Below are 14,447 nucleotides of genomic sequence, written 5' to 3'. Positions count from 1 at the left end.
AAGACTAGAAGCTCACGGGATTAGAGGAAGGGGAAGGAGGGGAAGTGGGCGGGGACGGGAGGACTGGAAGGAATGGGGTGCAGCTTTCATTTTAGGCTTTTGAAGGATTCTTTCTCCAGGTATGACATTATGTAAAGTTCCAGATTTCTTCAGAGAACAAAATAGCCTAGGAAGACCCCTCTTCCTATCAGTGACACCAGGTAACCCCCAAACACACATTATCCAAGTCCATACTTTTTTTATATATAGAAATAATCTCATTTTATGGATGGAGGATCGAGGAATTAGACCTGAGACCCTTCATCAAATAGAAGAAAAAGTAGGCCCAAATCTTTATCATGTTGGCTTAGGATCAGACTTCCTTAACAAGACCCCCAAAGCACAAGAAATCAAAGCAAGAATCAATAAATGGGATAGATTCAAACTAAAAAGCTTTTTCTCAGCAAAGGAAACAATCAATAATGTGAAAAGAGAGCCTACAGAGTGGGAGAAAATCTTTTCCACACACACCTCAGACAGAACACTCATCTCCAAATTTTATAAAGAACTTTAAAAACTTTACACCAAAAATACAAAGAACCCAATCAATAAATGGGTTAAGGAATTGAGCAGACACTTCACAGAAGACAGGTGAGCAACAAATATATGAAAAAGTGCTCATCATCCCTAGTAATCAGAGAAATGCAAATTAACACCACCCTAAGATTTCATCTTACTCCAATTAGAATGGCTATTACCAAGAACACAAACAATATTAGATGTTGGTATGGATGTGGGGAAAAAAGCACACTCATACATTGCTGGTGGAGTTGCAAATTGGTGCAGCCACTCTGGAAAGCAGTATGAAGATTCCTCAGAAAACTTGGAATGGACCCCCCTTTTGACCCAGCTATCCCACGCCTTGATTTATACCCAAAGAACTTAAGATCAGCATACTACAGTGATGCAACCACATCAAGTGTTCATAGCTGCTCAATTCATAATAGCTAGATTGTGGAACCAACCTAGATGACCTTCAACAGATGAATGGATAAAGAAACTTTGGTATATATACACAATGGAATATTACTCAGTCATAAAGAAAAATAAAATTATGACATTTGCTGGTAAATGGATGGAGTTGGAAAATATCATGCTAAGTGAAGTCAGCCAATCCCCAAAAAACGAAGGCCAAATGTTTTCTCTGATAAGTGGATACTGATACATAAGGAAGTGGGGGGTGGCAGGGGAGCGAGAGAAGAATGGAGAAACTTTGGATGGTGCAGAGGAAAATGGGGCAGGAGGGCGTGGAGGAAGGAAAGATAGTAGACTGAGACACACAGTATTACCCTATGTACATGTATGATTACATGAATGGTGTGAATCTACATCATGCACAACCATAGAAATGAAAAGTTGTACCCCATTTGTGTATAATGAATCAAAATGCAGTCTGTAAAAATTAAAAACAAAACAAAATTAAGTCCAAGAATAAAAAAATAGGGGCTGGGGAGATAGCTCAGTTGGTAGAGTGCTTGCCCTGTAACCACAAGGCCATGGGTTCAATCCCCAGCACCAAAAAAAATAAAAATAAATAAATAAATAAATAATAAATAAAAAAATAAAAATATTTTAAAAATAAAAAAATCTCATTTAAAAAAAGACTATAAATAGGTTATCATCAAAGAAATAATTTTAAGGTAAAGACTAAATACTTTGGGGGTAAATCAATGTTATTAAATTTATTGGGATTCAGGTTAGTTTAATCATCCAATTGGTATTTGTGAATACTCACTACACATAAGAAAATTTTTCCTAAATAATTTCAGCTACAAAAGGATAATTGAGGCATGGATCCTACCTTCATAAACTTACAACTCAATTACTGTAACATTAAGAAATAAAATTTCTGGGCTGGGGTTGTGGCTTAGTGATAGCCTGCTCACCTAGCATGCGTGAGGCCCTGGGTTCTATCCTCAGCGCCACATAACAATAAAATAAAGGTACTGTGTCCACCTACAACTAAAATATATTTTTAAAAAGAGAGTCTTTATTTAAAAAATAAATAAATAAAAATTCTGAGAAATTTTAAAGAGCCATAAGTAGTCAGAAAAGTTAGGGCATGTATCCAACATGGAAGAGAAGAAGAGACAAGAGGATTTGAGGTTTTGTCACAGAAAACAGAATTTTCAAATATGGCCGTGACAGTTATATGCAATCTCAACTCATTCCTTTATAATTCCAGTGGGGTGTATAAAGTGTGATCACTATTATTTTTATCAAAATTACTATAGTTTTTCACAGGAAAAAACAGAGAGCCAAGATGATTTATGCAGATTACCTAAGGGGATAAAACTCATCAGTGACAGAATTTGAACTTGAAATTTCATCTACTGACCCCTAAAGCTGAGCTTTTTCCATTCAGCCAGGTTAGCTCAATTTATGGATATTTACATGGAAATCATACTAAATGTCCTAAAAAGTTATTTCTATTGTCAGTGGGGTCTTCTCTCCCAATCTCATCAAAAAATCAGTCTTAAACAATTTGCTTCAAACTTCTTTGTCCACATGAGAACTTAGAAATTCAAGGAAATTGAAAGTAGCTCATAAAAGGTTGAGAGTACCAGACCAAGAAAACAAGAATGATAACCCCAAAAGAACCCACTGTTTACTTAATTACTACATTGATGAAGAACTCTGTTGAGTGTGCATGTGTGTGTGTGTCAACACAGCATCACGCCGGCTAGACCAGCACTCTACTACTGAGCTACATCTGCAGCCCTTTTATATTTTTATATTTGTATTTTTTTTTAAAGAATCTTGCTAAATTGAACAGGCTGGCCTCAAGTTTGTAATCCTCACCCCCAGTTCCCCAAGTCACTGAGACTACAGGCATGTGTCACCATACCCAGTTGAAAGGACTTCTTTAATAAAATGACTTAATAGTTGAGTCTCTTCAGTTTTTCCAAGAAAGAGGATTTGGGATGTCACACTACTCATCAGGGACTATGTATATTTTAGTCAGGTTCCCCATAGAAACAAGACCAAAAGGATGCATATACAGCAGTCTTCTCTTATCTGCAGAAGATACATTCCAAGACCCCCAGTGGATGCCAGAAACTATGGATAATACAGAAATATACATAAACTGATTTTGTCCTATGGATACCTATGATAAAAATTAATCTACAAATTAGACTGAGTCTAAAAATTGATCTATAAATTAGAGTAAGAGATTAACAATAATGGCCATAGCAATTTAATAACAGTAATGATATTGTGACTGCTGATCTGATAATGAAGTCGTTACTAAGTAACAGAAAGGTGGATAGTATGCAAAGCATGAATACACGGGGCAAAGATACCAAGAAGCACCCAATTGAATCCAAAGGCAAATATAAATATATATATAGATAGATATATAGATATGTAGATATATCTCCAAACTCAAGGCTATTAGGCAAAAGAGTTCACTCTGACTCACCCTTTTTGTTCTATTCAGATCTTCAACTGATTGGATGAGCAGACTACTTTCTCTAGTCTACCAGATTCGAATGCTAATCTCTCCTAGAAACAAACACACTCATGGACAAACTCAGGATGATGTTTAACCAAATGTCTGGCCACCCAGTGATCCAGTCTAACTAACATATAATATTAACAAAGTTAATACATAAGATTAACAAGGATATACAGAACTGACACAGAAACTTTGATTTGACTATAATAGCCCTTGATGGAAAATCGAAAATGGTCCCTAATTTATTTTATTAAAATCCTTGATATTTATTACAACAGAGAACAGACAACAAATGCAAATGAGTGAGTTTATAGTTTATGTACATATAGTTCCTTTCTACTTTAATATTGAAGAATAATGGGAGTTTCAAAGGTCAGATTTGGTGGTGACAGTGAAGAGCACCAGTGGCAGATGGTGAAGCTGCTGTTCCTCATTTGTGTCCTTGTGTGTGGGCCAGCATGCAGAGCCACTGCCCTGAAGAGCAGTCACCCATCTACCAAAAAATTGTGGTAGAAAGTGAAAGGCATGCATGCCGAGCAGCATTCACATACTAAAAAGAGAAAGGATACTATTTATATGGGTCTTCAGAAGTTTAACTTATGTAATGGGACCAAATTGTTTCTGAAAAACAAAAACCTGTTCAGCTAAGAACACATCAACAAAGCACAATAGTATCGGTCTCCATGAAACATTGGTATTATTAACCTTCATGTATAATAGTCAATTCATAGTAAAGCTTCCTTTTTTGAATAATTTGTGAAACTAAAATAAAAAGTGCATGACAGAAATGTTTAGTGATATGCTAATAAAGGGTACATTTTATTTGGCAGCTTTTACTTTCATTTCTTATTTTCTCTGTTGTATTCTCTCTCTTATTAAAGAAGTGACTGTGAATTTCACTTCTGGCCAGGTGATGGGAGAAAAACAATTTCATTTCAATGAAAAATTGAACACCAAGAAACTGTCTGAAGCTTTTAATAACTAAAATGACAAGAGACTGCCTAGGAAAATAAGTTTGGTTTTTAGAAAAAACACTATCCTTGGGTGTGATTTTAGAAATACAACAACAAATGTGCTTCTTCCTTCCTAACCAGCTGGAAAGAGCAATTACAAAATGCAAAATGATATGCAGAGTATTTTATAAAAATTATAATAGTTATTATTTTTCAGTCTTTTTCATGAGAGAGGCCGTGCCAGCTCTTTAGTCACCTAGTCTTCACAACCATCCTAAAAATATGCATGCATTATTATTCCTACAAATAGAAAGGAAATTAAAAGAAATTGAGAAAAGTTTCAACTCATAAAACCAGTAAGGGGTAAAGATAGAGTTAAACCTGGTTCAGTAGCTCCTTAACATTAGCATTTATACTACTCTTCTACATGACTGCCTAAATTATAAATCAATCAAATTTTTGGACTTCATCCTAAAATCATATATAAAACTTTCAAAAATTAAGTAAAGAATTTATTGTAGAAAAATTCAATGTGAAGAAAAAATTTGCCTTGGCAAACACTTAGGGGAAATATATTATGGGTAAAGATATTTTTTTAAAGAGACTGTAAGAAATATAAAGAATTATAACAGTCTCCATCCTCAAGAGAACCAAAGCAAACACAATTTATAATGAATAAGTCCTATAAAACATAAGTGGTAAAAAATCTATGAGGAGGAAGGATTAACTTGGTCTGAACTGACCAAGACAGACACCCAAGCAGAAGAGTGACCTACCTGTGACTTAGACGGCTGCAACGGGTGGGGGCAGGGATCAGATTCAGATATTCTTAGCCCACTGTCCACACAAGCAAGGAAAGGCCCTGAAGTTGTATGTGAAAATGTCTGAACACTTTTCTAGAAAGGAGCCCATGGTCTTCAGCAAATTTTCTAATATGTCCATGCCTCAGAAGAAATGAAAAACACTGATGTAGGCAAGGAGGCATGAAAGGGAGAGTTTAAATTTTTTTGTACGTTCTTTTAACTTTTTATTTGAAATAAGATAGATTCACAGGAAGTTGCAAAGACAGCAAATACAGATAGTGCACCCTTCACCCAGGGCCCACAATGGTTATATCTTAGGTAATCATATTGTAATATCAAAATTGGAAATGGACATTAGTATCATGTCACTTTTTAATTTTAATTTAATTTTTAATTGACAAATAATCATATATAAGTGTATGTATATGTGGGGGTATGTATATGTGTGGGAGGGTTCAAGGTGATTTTTTTGATTTATGCATACATTGAAGAATGATCAAATCATGTTAATTTTTTTAATTATAAATACATTTATTAAGTGAAAGAAGCCAATCTGAAAAGGTTACACATTGTATATTTTCATCTATAGGATATTCTAGAAAAGGTAAAAACTATGGAGAGAACAAAAAGATCTGTCATTTCCAGAGGCTTTAGGGAAGGAGAGGTGAACAGGCAGAGTATAGGGATCATATGGCAGTGAAAACTCTCGGCATGTTATTACAGTGGGTACACATCATTATACTTTTGTCCAAACACATAGACTGTTAACCAACAGTTAATCCTAATATCAACTTTAAATCATGTTAATTAGCATATCCATCTTTTAGCTGTGGCAAGATAAATAAACATGAATGTGGACATACAAAAACTGTGGTTTGGGGAGGATTTTTTGGTTGGTTTTTGTTTGCAGTGCTGGCAGTTGAACCCAGATAAGCATTTCAGCACTAAGCTAAATCTCCAGCCCCTGTGGCCTTGAATAGTGAATTCATAAGTCCTGCCAGAGGATAGGGCTTCCTCTGGCAGAGAAATAAATGGAGGTAGACTGAGGCCAGGTTTTAGAAAAATTAATGATTCTTTTTATACCAGGTTTCTGAGGAAGTACATTTCATGACATCAGTGCTCAGGAACAATTAATTTGTAGTAGTGTCCAAGAAACACTAAAGGAAAAAATACTGCTATCTACATAAAATCTAATTTATTAGGGAAGTTCCAAGTTTATTTTGTTTAAGTATTTCACAACATTCAGAATTTAAGTAGCAATAACAGATGCCATCTATGTTAATATTTCCATTAGATCTCATTTGGTCATTAAAACAATTTTGTTTCACATCTTCTAATTTTTTTGGCTGAAGAAATGAAACATAATCTGATGTAAGACATGGTATTGTATTTAAAACATAGCCAAAGAGAATGCCTAGCATGCAAAAACTGCAACAGAAAAAAAACTGCATCATTTGCCATCAAACAATTTTAAAAATAACTTTGGATTATACAATAAAAAAAAAGGTTTTGGATAAATTAGAAAATTTATATTAGCACATAAAAATATAGAAATAACCCATAATCCACTGATCCAGAAGTAACCACATTTATTTTATGTATGTTTGTGTATATATACAATTTGAAATAAGTATCACAATACATACTGTTTAATAACCTGTCTTTCCCACTTACAGATATATTTCCCTAACAAAAAGCATATTTTTGCTGCACTTCAATGATTACACTATAAACTATCATTTCCTTTAATTATTCCTGACTTCATCAATATTATATAAATAATTGTGAAAACACCACCAAAAAGAAGTCCTGCTAATAAAATTAAAGGGCCCAGAAGAAAAAACTCTTGGTTGTTCTCAAAATCCACAGGTATTACTTTTCCAGGACTACCATCACACATCATCACAAACTCTGTGGTTTAAAACAATAGTTTTACTCTCTTAGGGTTCTAGAGACTTTTATTCCCAAATCAATGAATCGAGGTCCCGCCCTCATTTGAACTTGATTACATCTACAACTGACCTGGTTCCCCAGCTGCCTAGCCCACCTACCCCGGCTGAGAAAGGGCTGCGGAGGGTGGTGAGCACAAGGCCGGGTAGAGAAGAGCCTGACATACGCCTGCAAGTCTGAGGCACAAGAAGCCAGGGACAAGGGGGCAGAACACACAGACCTTTGACGGCTGGGTAAATGCCAGCTCCACACAGTACCACAGCCCCAAACCCCCAAGGATCTTAACCTTCCATTTCCCCAAGAGCAGCAGGAAAATGGAAGTGGGGCAGATGCAATAGAGATTCCAGGACTAAACAATAGGTTAGTACTTTTCCAACCCCTGATTAACATAAATTTGGACCAACAGCATTGACCCGAGTGCTATATTAACCCCTAGACTAGTGCACTCAAGCAGCAACCTGCTCCTGAGTATCCTATAGCACCTCTGCAGGTGCTATTTCTAGTCACGTTTGAATAAATTGTACTTTTGTACTCATTCATCTTTATCTGCGGATTTCATTCTTCAAATTTGTGTGACAAGAACCCAAAAAGAAGAAATTGGCAATGAGCTACTGGAGTCTGCTTTAACACTGGAGGGCACAGACTACCATAAAGAGCTGCACCAACACACTCAATGGCAGTGGAAGAGAAAAGGCTTTTCTCAGCTGCAGAGGCCTGCAGAACCTACCCACGAGAAGTGTAGAAACTCCAGTTTCACAATGACCCTGTTGCCAAATAAGGTGGTTTTACAGATACCTGGGGCTTTGACATATTTTAAGAGACAATGTGACACACTTTAACCCAAAGCATATGTAAATCTTAAAATAAGGAGTATTCTGGCAATCAGATTGTGGCCCTAGGAAGGAGACCTAGGAGCCCTGCAGCAGATAAACGCTCAGAAAGGCCCCACTCAGGGTGGGTCTGCAACTGGGCCAAGTCTACAGGGTCACAGGACTGAGCTGTGGGGAGTAAGAACAGGGAAACCAGGACTTGGACCGACCTTTGCACCCTCTTTACTCACCCTCTCTGCATACACAAATCCCATCCATCCTGCAAAGTCTAGAGTCTAGGCTTATAACCTTGCTTGACTCCTAAAATTCATTGAATACTGATCTTGTTCTTTAAATTCCATAGTGTATTCCAGCCATCCCAATCTCATTTAAATATTTTATTATGACCTGTCCTATCGTGGCTTTTTTTTTTTTTAGTTATCAATCTCTTAAATAAGCCTACAATGTGCTTGAGATTTGATTTGATACTGTGCCTAATATTTCTTTGCTACCCCATAACAGCAACCATCCCAGTACTGAGCATTTAGAGAATATGTGAAAATAATTCTTGTTTTAACCTGAGAGAGGATGACTATAAAGCCTCCAACATCCACAGCAATAAGGGGCCGATCAGGTCACCTGGAATGCAATTTGTGGAGTCATCCCTCCTGAACTTCAAGGAAACCCAAGTAGCCTCTCTCACTTATATCCATCTTCAATCCAATGCCACTCTTCAAATTTTCTCTCTGTATGTCATCTCTGTTCAATATCTCTCTTCCCAAAACAAAGATTTTAATTATACACTTTGAGGTTTTATATAGAAGTGAAACCTAGAAGATGCAAGAGAATTGTTTACATGATACATTTTAAATTGCAGATACATAGTGTATGCTGAGAGAAATCCTATCTTTGTGGTTCAAGCACAACCTGCGATTTTAGCCTCAATCAGTACTGAGGGGGGAAAGCCCTGTGCACTTCAGATGTACCTTCTGAGCATGTCAGCCGACACAGCTGCTCCCTGACACCAGACTTGCCTTGAGAGTGAGCAGGCAGTCTGATGGGCAGCCAGTCTCAGGAGTCAGGTGAATACAGCCAGGTCGCAAGCAAGCAGGGATTTGCCTGAACTAATCTGCAGCCATTCCCCTGCCTAACAAGGGTGCTAACGCACGGCACTACTCAGAGCTAAACTGCTTTTTTTTTTTTTTTTTTTTTTTAACAGCAATTATAAGAGTGCTTTATAAAAGTCAAAGGTTTGGAAAATCAATGTGCTTCTTTAACCTTTGACTTGTTATATCAGATTTTCCTTCTTAAATGCTAGTTTTATGCCATGAATGGGAAAAAAATGCTTCCTTTCAGAGCACTAGATAAGACAGACACATTTTTGTATATTCTAAGCTGTCTTTTTTTTTTAAATCACCCTTCTATTGAACGAGCATAAAGAGGGAAATCACATTTTTAATAATTACAGAAAAAAATTGCGATAAATGATATGTGATAAAATACTTACCAGCTATTAAGTTAAAATTGAAGGAGAAAGCATAAAAGAGTCAATTTACTCATAAAAAACACTTATCATCCTCCAAGTTCCTAAACGATTAATTAGAGGATACCATGGAATATGAGGAGGAAGCTGCGTTTTTATTTTATTTCAGCTAATATCCTTGGTCCTTGCTGTCTCTGATTTGGGGATTCAAACATTCAAACTATGTGTGAATAACCCCTATTTAATATTATCTGTTATTATATCACATAAATATGTTAGCAGTGTTCTTGTGCAACATCAGTTGATAAACTTTTTAAAAATAAACCACTAGATATAGTATGTATCTTCAATTTAAAATATATCATGTAAATAATTTTTCTATTTTTAAGATGTTGCCAAGAGGTGAATCTATTTTGATAGGGTGGTTTGATCATCTGTGAGGTGCTTGATAATTGACTTAGAAAAGAAAGTGACTAATGGGTGTCTTAGTTCCAGAGTGATTTTTCTCATGTTTTATTATTTAAGGGGAGATAGACTCAAATCTCTTTGAAAGTATAATCAAAGATGAAACAGCAATAGCACTCAAAATATTGTAGTCCTAGAAAGAATCCACCAGTATCATTAAAGCTCCACTTGTCATTTGTTGGCCAGTGATCTGAAAAATGATGTATGCTAGTTTTATTTTTCTTTTTGAAATATCTTCGGGAGGTCACAATTTTTTAGTACCCAGGGGCAGTTCATCACTGAACGACAACCCCAGCCCTTTTTATTTTGAGATAGGGTCTCACTAAATTGCCCAGGCTAGCCTCGAATTTGCAATCCTCCTGCTTCAGTCTCCCAGAGTCACTGGGATCACAGGCATGTGCCACTGAACGCCACTGGAATTTATGATTTCAGTAAAAAAAATAGAGAGTTCCATGATATTACTTCTACTGTCTGATCCATAAATAGAATGAACATAGCACACACTAAAAGTCAAACAAGTCATAAATAAGATGTGTTTGGTTTTATGGTGTTGCAGGGACTTGAGTTGCAGACTGGAAGGAAAATGTAAATAAACCAGATCTGGAAGACTGAGAGTAGAGACCCCAACTAGCTTCAGTGAGAATCCTCTATGTAAGTCATCATTGGGATAAACTAGAATATCCACAGAGGAATGGTGAACTTGGACGTAATTTGTCCAGGTGCATGTGGGTCTTATTGGCCAAGATGGGAACTACAGGAACTTCCATGTAGTCAGAGGAAAGAGCTGGCAAGGGACGTGATTCCAGGAGAATCAACTCAGCCAGATTCGTACACAGCTGAAGACACAAAGGGAATGAGGGGAGATATAGTCTTCCCTTGAGGCAATTATTGGCCAAGTTACGCACGGGCAAAGGTGGGAGGGTTTCAGAACACGATCCAATCCCCAAAAGAGGGCCAAAGAGAAGGGTCAGCCTGAGGCAAATCTCAGTCCTGGATGTGCAGCTAGGGTGGAGCTGGGCGTCCCTGGTCCTGCAGCATTGTTCCACACACGCCAGTTGTGCCAAACGCTGTCGGAGCATTCTAGACCACTAGCTTTGAAGATGATCCTCACATTGCTCAGGACTGACTTAGGAACTGTGGGGTGGTGAGTGGACTTGAAGCAATAAAAAAAGAAGCAACGATTTCAGAAGAAAAGACTGAGCCAAATGTATTGTAAGGACAATTCACAACAGAAACACAAAAATTGTTCTGATTGATCTCTGAATATAACTTGTAAATGGCTCTTCATTCATCAATTCATTATATGTTACTTCCAAAGGAAGACAAAGCTCATGTGTTTATATGCATATATTTGTATACATGAGAGATCTTATTTATTTATACATGAGGTGTCTTAGTTATTTATACATTTATTGTTACATGAAAATCAAAATGTATAGTACAATATACTTGGCATGCTACTGTTTGAGAAAAAAGTATTGGAAATTAAATAAATGTGTGGGATTTTTTTCTCTAGGCATTAAAAAAAAATCTGGCAAGATCAGTAAGTAATAGAGGGATATAACTCAATACACAGGGGTCAGGATGTGAGAAACGGTTTTCTCACTGTATTTTCTATTTGGGGATATTTTCATTATGTGATTCGGTTACCTATCTTTAAAATTAAATCATTTTAAAATATAGGCATACTTAATCTATTCATTTGAATATATAATTACTAAAACAAATATATAAAATAAAAATAATCCACATTATAAAGAGGAATCATGAAAACGAAAATATTTTAAATTAAAGCAGTCTTGGGACAGTTACTATTTAGTGGTATGAAATACTAAAAGCCAAGAAATCAAGGAAAACAAGATCAGTTTTACATAATAATTGCTTTTTTTTTATTCATTATACACAAATGAGACAACTTTTCATTTCTCTGGTTGTACACGACGTAGAGTCACACCATTCGGTAATCATACATGTACACAGGATAATGAGGTTTGTCTCATTCCACCATCTTTCCTTCCCCCCACTCCCTCCCCTCTCCTCATTTTCCTCTACACAATTCAACACCCTGCCCCCAATTATGTATCAGCATCCACTTACCAGAGAAAACATTTGGTCTTTGGTTTTTTGTGATTGGTTTAATAATTGCTATTTATAACCAGAATCATATCATCCAATTTGCCTACTGTGGATAGCCTAGCAAAGCACAGGTCTCACAGGACAAAGCCTGGGGACAGGACCATCTCTTACCTAAGACTCTGGGTATATTAAACCTAGATATGAGACAAAAATAAGAGTCACCAGTAGTATGGTACTTGTACTGTGTCAACTTGGCTAAGATGAAACTAAATTTCCCAGAATTTTTTCCCTATAAGATTCAAGGCAGACTTGGCTAAAGGGGATTTTCAGTGACATGTGAATGGCAAAACTCCATAAAAGTCAACGTGTTTAAACAGCAAGAGACAAAGCGGAGGTGCCAACAGATTCCAACTCGTCCCCGTTCTCCTGCACTCATGGTGGGCCTTTCTTACCAAATACCAGCTTGCTGATCATGAGCAACCCGAGGTCAAGTACCAGGCAGAGGGACAATAGCCTTCTGTGGACTTCAGCAGCTGGACCTCGTGGTCCCTTCCCAGCAACTAAGGCTGCCTGGCCTCCCCGAGTCCTTTGCAAGCTCTGGTCGTCCTCCACGCCAGGACTTCAGGGGAACCAGGTTGCAGCTTTTTTTGATCCTCCAACTCCCTCTTTGGGACTTTTTTCCAAGATTTTTCCAGTAAGGTCTTATTTCTACAGTAAATTTCTATTCCATACCCTTCACTGTGGTTCTGCTTCCCTAATTGACCCTGATCAATATAACCGATGTGAGTCAGGGTTAGCAGTCTTAAAATACATGTCCAAGTAGATTGTCGATATCCTGGTGTCGATGCACTAATATACTCAGCATATTAGGTAAGAATCAGAGAAGAAAGGACGGGTGAATGAAGAAACAAGGCGACAACTACAAGGAACAGAAAACCAATCAAATAAGCAAAAAGACCATCTGGGAGAGGCTCCAGGGGAGCCCTCAATGACTCGTGTGTTCAGAGCAGAATCACTAACAGCTCAGCTCGTTAATAGCACTTGTACTGTGTCAACACAGTATTATTAACACACTATTAACAGATCCTAAATAATTGTTTTAAGCCCCTAGGCCACTGGGTATATTTGTTTTGCAAAATAGGTAACATGGAGTCTAAACATTGGCCTTGCATCTTTCCATGCGGTTGATTAGAAAGAAGTCCATATACATTATGTCAGCTGTCAAACACCTTAAGTAGCAAAGTTCATACGTTGCTATAAAATCAAATCATTTGATTTGCTGTCGTATGTAGTTGAAAGGTCATTTCATCTGTGCATGAAAATCAACTGCAGAAGAACATGTAAATTAGTCCCAAATATGCCATGTTTAATCTTTTCCAATATTCAAAACATGTACTTTGTGAAAACAAATATTTGCTGTGGCAAGAAATGCTAAATTCAGTTCTTCTAGAAACTGCCCTGAGTTATAAAAAGAAATCTAAAACAAAGGGAATTTAGGACATAACCCTGTTTATGTCTTAGTTCTGGAATTTCATCTGCAAGGTCCTGTTCCTATGCACTCTGTCCTGATAGTACTGTAATAAAATTTCTTTGAAGTACCTAAGTCCTGGAACACAAATCAACACTGGCACATAAATGGTTTTTGTTTAAAGAATTGAAGACCAATATATTCTACAATTAATATTAAATTGGACTTGGGGAATCAAAGATCAATATATGTTAATGAAATAAAAATAAATCCTAAATTGACTTCAATAAAAAAAAGTCTAAGGAATAAAGGATTCACACATTCTAAAGTGAATTTTAAACTAGACTTTCCTCAATTAAGCGATACATTGCAAATCAAAATTGTAACAGCAAAATATCTGTACCCAAAATCATCTTGTTCCTCATCTAGGATATTAAATTGGGAGTCCCAGACCTGCCATTTATTGAAAATAAAGCTAGGCTACAGATGTGAGAGAATACATAAAAGACTTAAAGGTCTGTAATTTAGAACATCACTTTTTCCTGTAATTCTACCTTTAATATTCTTAAATTAAGCAACTATTCAAAGTTACTTTGCAGTCCGTGACAATACAGAAGTGGGTAAGGTATCTAAAACAATTTAAATGAGAAAAAAGCAAACTTTGCTTTATTTACTATATTCAATTTTGGATAATCAACCATTAATGTAATTTCTTCAGTACTTTTTATTCAACCAACATACATTAAGTTGTGATACCCAGTGATGTTTCAGAAATGAAAGAGACAAATTCTCTAAGTGAGTTCCTAACATGGTCTGATGATGGAGAATGCTTCAGCATGTGCAGTAGGGAGGGAGGGAGTGTCTTTCCTCAGGTGGTGCAGGAAGTCTTCCCTGAGGAATCACTGCTCCAGTTGGGTCTTTTTCTTAAAGTACAAACACTT

This window comes from Sciurus carolinensis, chromosome 15 (genome assembly GCF_902686445.1).
Source record: "Sciurus carolinensis chromosome 15, mSciCar1.2, whole genome shotgun sequence".
Lineage (NCBI taxonomy): Eukaryota > Metazoa > Chordata > Mammalia > Rodentia > Sciuridae > Sciurus > Sciurus carolinensis.
This window is presented reverse-complemented; position numbering follows the sequence as displayed.